The sequence below is a fragment of the Arachis ipaensis genome, chromosome B05, assembly GCF_000816755.2.
Source record: "Arachis ipaensis cultivar K30076 chromosome B05, Araip1.1, whole genome shotgun sequence".
NCBI classification, from domain to species: Eukaryota; Viridiplantae; Streptophyta; class Magnoliopsida; order Fabales; family Fabaceae; genus Arachis; species Arachis ipaensis.
The window spans coordinates 137,119,661-137,126,392 of NC_029789.2; the positions used below are offsets into that span (position 1 = coordinate 137,119,661).

The 6,732-nt window shown below is 38.7% G+C and overlaps 1 long non-coding RNA gene across 1 annotated transcript in view; it reads right to left on the minus strand.

Moving 5' to 3' along the window:
* The window catches only part of LOC110263044, a 16,578-nt gene continuing 11,832 nt past the window's right edge, over positions 1,987 to 6,732 (minus strand). Inside the window, exons 2-3 of the long non-coding RNA XR_002348044.1 lie at positions 2,426 to 2,480; positions 1,987 to 2,335 (exon numbers count right to left, since the gene is read on the minus strand). This is a non-coding gene — a long non-coding RNA (uncharacterized LOC110263044). The remainder of the gene's footprint in view (positions 2,336 to 2,425; positions 2,481 to 6,732) is intronic.

Here is a 6,732-nt window from a genome sequence, read left to right on the forward strand (position 1 = left end):
AGAGGAAACAAAAACTGCGAAATAAAAGCACAACGCTCAAGAAATGGGTTAACTTGCGTGCTAAGAAAACTATAGCTGTTAAGTATAAAGTAATCCAAAACAGGAACAGAGAGTCAAATATACAAAGTGACGAGCTCCTGACTCAGCCTGCGAAGTCAAGACTGGCCGGAGAATATTTACACATATATACATACATATCCAAAACCCAAATGTATATAAACACAATCCTGCCTCTCCATAAACCTCTAAGAGGATAAAAAAGAATAAGTTATGCGGAGAGAAAGCTAAGTACATCTATATACATCACTGTACAATAAAATAGCCCAATAACCACTTCACTTCAGGAGTCCAGACGCCTAACGAGATGCCTCTCGACCTGCATCTGAAAAATGACAACATAGTATGGAATGAGAACTGGAGGTTCTCAGTATGGTAAAGGTGCCACACACATAATATATAAGGTCCGGGGAATGCCAGAGGTAATCCTAGAACATCGACACTCAGATTACAGAGCTTAAAGTATTAAATAGAAGCCATAAAAGGTGATTTTATAAAAATATCTAAACCTAACTTAACTTAACCTTAAATCTAAATTCCATACTGCCATTCCTCCATACCTCCAACTCCATTATGCATTTCACAGACAAATTAAATAAACAGATAAAGGCAAACACAAGAAGGTTACAAATACTGCAGGTAACAGATATACACTTAACATGGCAAGTACATTTAGGCACACCCAGTTAAAGCACAAGTAAGAAATTCAAGTAATATGCATATGATGCATGCCTGTCCTATGGCTGATGAGGCTCATCTGTCGGTTATCCAGCCAACCCGACAAGTCCGAAAACCTTAGACTGTCCCCCGACGTGCATCCCCAAGAGTCTATGCATAGCTTTTTCTCAAATAATCAATATTGCTCAATGGGGGTTACATTCCCAGGAATTTATAGTGATCGGTCACACTTACGTCGTAGGGTCAACAGAGCATCGAACTTTCAACCTGGTACACGTGGTGGCAAGCCACGACACTTTATCCATTGAATCTCGTATCTCAGATTATTAAATCATTCAAGCCAAATTTCATACATAATCTTTCATCAGAATATCCAGTCAACTATCATATATGACTTATCCGTAACATCTCATAATCAATTCATCACGTTTCAACTTTACTTCACCTTCAAGTTATCCTCATTTCCTAACTTCATCTGATTATCAGGTTTAACACTATTATTTATGACCAATGGAATAAAAATAGAGGTTTAGTAGTTTGAAATAGATTTTAAAACCTCAAAAATCATGTTTGCTGGAACAGGTGCCACACGTACAAGTGGCTCACGCGTACCTGTGGGATTGTAAAAATGCAGCTCGCATGCGCGTCCCTCGTCATGCGCACGTATAGGTGAAATCTTCATGCCACGCGTGCGCGTGGGTCACGCGTGCGCGTGGACATGCTTGTTTACCCCTTACGCGCACGCATGGACTTGTCACGTACACATCACCAAAAATCCACTCCACGCATACGCGTGGGCATACGTTCTTTAAAAAAATAAGGCAGATGCAGCAGCAGAGTTACAGTAGCAAAATTGAAAAAGCAAGGCTGCAGGATTGGTTATAAGGACAGTTTATAAATTCAATCTTCCAATGGACATAACTCAATCGTTTTAAATCATTTTTCTTCCATTCTTCGAACGGCATAAACTTCACAAGTCCAATTTTTATTTAAAACAAGTTGAAATAATTTTGGGGTTCCGAAAGCCAAGTTATAGCCCGCCAAGGTTCAACCCAAAACCAAAGTTTTCAAACTCTTTAAACCTCATTTTCATCCATAATTTTCATTCCATTCACTTTCAACATATCAATTCCAACACAATTCCCAGCAACAACATTCAACCATGATTCTTTCCAAATTAACACAATAACAATCACCATCCATAATCAATCACTAACTATCCAACAAACACCAACCAAATATATCCATCAACAACAAAATTCAACCACGTTTCTTTCCAAATCAACATACCAACAACCACCATCCATAATCAATTACTAATTATCCATAAACACCAACCAAGTATATTCAACAATAAATTACTAAACATTAAACATACACCGGCATTCCAACTTATCTTATGGTCACCTAGCCTAAGTTTTCACAGAACATTATATATTAAATGCAAGAAACCTAAATCATACCTTGGCCAATTTCCACGTAACGACCAAATCAATTTATTCAAAATCAAGGCAGCCCCTCAAAATTCAACAAACTCTAAGCTCAGCTTTCTCCAAGTCCCAATATTCACAATTTCAAGCTCCAATTATTTATTTTCAACCTAATACACATTTATAATACATATATATATCCAATTTAATACTCAAAGCTCAAATTCAATGAAATTAAAATAGAATTATCATATCCTCACCTTACCCAAGCTTCACATAAGCAAGAGTGATTATTTTCCTCAAGTTAATTGGATTCTAAAACATCAGAAATCAAAGAAATTCAACATTCCTACTCAAAATTTGAATATTGGGGGAAGAAGAGGCTGAGAGTGATTAAACAAGTTACCAGTGAAATTGTGGTAGAAATGTAGAGCTTGACGCAGTGGACGCATGGTCACAAACGGTGTGGCGATCGGAGCTCGGACGGAGAAGTTACGGGGATCGGAAACCACCGTAAGGGTTCGGGAGCCTTTTTTTCGTTTTTCTTCTCCCTGCAAACTGAAGGCTTCATTGCTACTGAAATGAGGGAGAAGAAAGGCTTGGGTTCATTTAATAGGTCGGTCCGGATGGACCGGCGGCCTGGTTTGGGCCCGGTTCAATCGGTTCGGCCTGTTCGGTCCAATCTTGGACCATTTTCTTCAAAATTGGTATCGAAATTCTCGTTTCGATGAGCTCTATCCTAATTAGATATAATATTCACATTTTTAATCCTCTTTATTAAAAACTAATTTATTGACTAATTATCTACTAATTTAACGGGGTTTACATCCTACCTACCTAACAAAGAATTTTGCTCTCAAAATTCAAATTCAGTTACTTAAAAAGAGATGTGGGTAGTCCTTTCGCATATCTGATTCGAGTTTCCAAGTATGTTTCTCGATACCAGCTCGACTCCAAGCTACTTTTACCAATGATACTTTTTTGTAGCGTAATCGTTTAACACTAGTGTCATCAATTCTCACCGAAATTAATGGAAGTGTTAGATCTTCTCTTACTTGGATTGGTTCCGGTTCCAGAACATGACTTGCGTCAGGAGTATACTTCTGAAGCTGTGACACATGAAACACGTCGTGAAAATTCAAAAGATACGGCAGTAAGGTAATTCTATAGGCTACCGGCCCAATTCTCTTCAGGATCTCAAACGGTCCAATATAACGGGGATTCAGTTTCTTAGTATTAATAGCTCTCCCCACTCTAGCAGTTGGTGTAACCTTCAGAAAAGCATGCTCTCCTTCTTTAAACTCCAAAGGCTTTCGCCTCTGATCAGCATAGTGGTGCACGAAATTGTGATCATCAACAATGGCACCAAAGGACTTGGAGATCTTAAACATGAATCACACTTTGTCACAATTCCACACAACTAACCAGCAAGTGCACTGGGTCGTCCAAGTAATACCTTACGTGAGTAAGGGTCGATCCCACGGAGACTGTCAGCTTGAAGCAAGCTATGGTCACCTTGTAAATCTCAGTCAGGCTAATTCAGATGGTGATGGAGAATTGATAATTAAAAGATAAATAAAACATAAAATAAAGATAGAGATACTTATGTAATTCTTTGGTTGGAATTTCAGATAAGCGTATGAAGATGCTTTGTTCCTCCTGAACCTCTGCTTTCCTATTGCCTTATTCCAATCATTCATACTCCTTTCCATGGCAAGCTTTACGTTGGGCATCACCGTTGTCAATGGCTACTTCCCGTCCTCTTAGTGAAAACGTTCCAAATGCACTGTCACCGCACGGCTAATCATCTGTCGGTTGTCGATCATGTCGGAATAGGATCCATTGATCCTTTTGCGTCTGTCACACGCCCCACAATCGCGAGTTTGAAGCTCGTCACAGTCATCCCTTCTCAGATCCTACTCAGAATACCACAAACAAGGTTTAGACGTTCCGGATCTCAAGAATGGCCGCCAATAATTCTAGCCTATACCACGAAGGTTCCAATCTTAGATTAGAAACCCAAGAGATAGGCATTCAAGCCATTGCTAGTAGAACAGAGGTGGTTGTCAGGCACATGTTCATAGGTGAGAATGATGATGAGTGTCACGGATCATCACATTCATCAATTTGAAGAACGAATGAATATCTTAGAGAAGAAGTAGGCGTGAATTGAATAGAAAAACAGTAGTACTTTGTATTAATTCATGAAGAACAGCAGAGCTCCACACCTTAATCTATGGTGTGTAGAAACTCCACCATTGAAAATACATAAGAACAAGGTCTAGGCATGGCCGAATGGCCAGCCTCCAAACGTGTCTAAGATAGCATAAGACTTCTCAAAGACCCAAAGATGAAAATACAATAGCAAAAGGTCCTATTTATAGAGAACTAGTAGCCTAGGGTTTACAGAAATCAGTAATTAATGCAGAAATCTTCTTCCGGGCCCACTTGGTGTGTGCTTGGGCTGATCATTGAAGGTTCCATGTGTAGAGACTTTTCTTGGAGTTAAACGCCAGCTTTTGTGCCAGTTTGGGCGTTAAACGCCAAAATTCTTGAGCTGACTTGGAACGCCCGTTTGGGCCATCAAATCTCAGGTAAAGTATAAACTATTATATATTGCTGGAAAGTCCAGGATGTCTACTTTCCAACGCAATTAAGAGCGCGCCAATTGGGCTTCTATAGCTCCAGAAAATCCACTTTGAGTAGAGAGAGGTCAGAATCCAACAGCATCTGCAATCCTTTTTCAGCCTCTGAATCAGATTTTTGCTCAGGTCCCTCAATTTCAGCCAGAAAATACATGAAATCACAGAAAAACACACAAACTCATAGTAAAGTCCAGAAAAGTGATTTTTAAATAAAAACTAATAAAAATATAATAAAAACTAATTAAAATATACTAAAAACATACTAAAAACAATGCCAAAAAGCGTATAAATTATCTGCTCATCACAACACCAAACTTAAATTGTTGCTTGTCCCCAAGCAACTGAAAATCAAATAGGATAAAAAGAAAAGAACATAAAATGAATTCCAAAACCATCTATGAAGATCAGTATTAATTAGATGAGCGGGGCTTTTAGCTTTTTGCTTCTGAACAGTTTTGGCATCTCACTTTATTCCTTGAAGTTCAGAATGATTGGCATCTATAGGAACTCAGAATCCAGATAGTGTTATTGATTCTCCTAGTTAAGTATGTTGATTCTTGAACATAGCTACTTTATGAGTCTTGGCCGTGGCCCTAAGCACTTTGTTTTCCGGTATTACCACCGGATACATAAATGCCACAGACACATAACTGGGTGAACCTTTTCGGATTATGACTCAGCTTTGCTAGAGTCCCCAATTAGAGATGTCCAGGGTTCTTAAGCACACTCTTCTTTTTGCTTTGGACCTCGACTTTAACCGCTTAGTCTCAAGTTTTCATTTGACACCTTCACGCCACAAGCACATGGTTAGGGACAGCTTGGTTTAGCCGCTTAGGCCAGGATTTTATTCCTATGGGCCCTCCTATCCACTGATGCTCAAAGCCTTGGATTCTTTTTATCACCCTTGCCTTTTGGTTTAAAGGGGTATTGGCTTTTTCTGCTTGCTTTTCTTTTTCTTTTCTCTCTCTTTTTTTTCGCCCTTCTCTTTTTTCTTTTTTTCTTTTTTTCCTGCAAGCTTTTCACTGCTTTTTCTTGCTTCAAGAATCAATTTTATGATTTTTCAGATCATCAGATAACATTTCTCCTTTTTCCATCATTCTTTCAAGAGCCAACAATTTTAACATTCATAAACAATCAAATTCAAAAATATGCACTGTTCAAGCATTCATTCATAAAAACAATAGTATTGCCACCACATCAAAATAATTAAACTGTTTTAAAATTTGAAATTCATGCACTTCTTTTTCTTTTTCAATTAAAAACATTTTTCATTTAAGAGAGGTGATGGATTCATTTTCATAGCTTTAAGGCATAGATACTTAGACACTAATGATCATGTAATAAAGACACAAACATAGATAAACATAAGCATAAAAATTTGAAAAATAGAAAATAAAGAACAAGAAAATTAAAAAACGGGTCCACCTTAGTGATGGCGGCTTGTTCTTCCTCTTGAAGATCTTATGGAGTGCTTGAGCTCCTCAATGTCTCTTCCTTGCCTTTGTTGCTCCTCTCTCATGGTTATTTGGTCTTCTCTAATTTCATGGAGGAGGATGGAATGCTCTTGGTGCGCCACCCTTAGTTGTCCCATATTGGAACTTAATTCTCCTAGGGAGGTGTTGATTTGCTCCCAATAGTTTTGTGGAGGAAAATGCATCCCTTGAGGCATCTCAGGGATTTCATGATGAGAAAATTCCTCATGCTCTTGTCCATGAGTGGGATCTCTTGTTTGCTCCATCCTTTTCTTAGTGATGGGCTTGTCCTCATCAATGAGGATGTCTTCCTCTATGTCAATTCCAGCCGAATTGCAGAGGTGACAAATGAGATGAGGGAAGGCTAACCTTGCCAAAGGAGAGGACTTGTCCGCCACCTTGTAGAGTTCTTGGGATATAACCTCATGAACTTCTACTTCCTCTCTAATC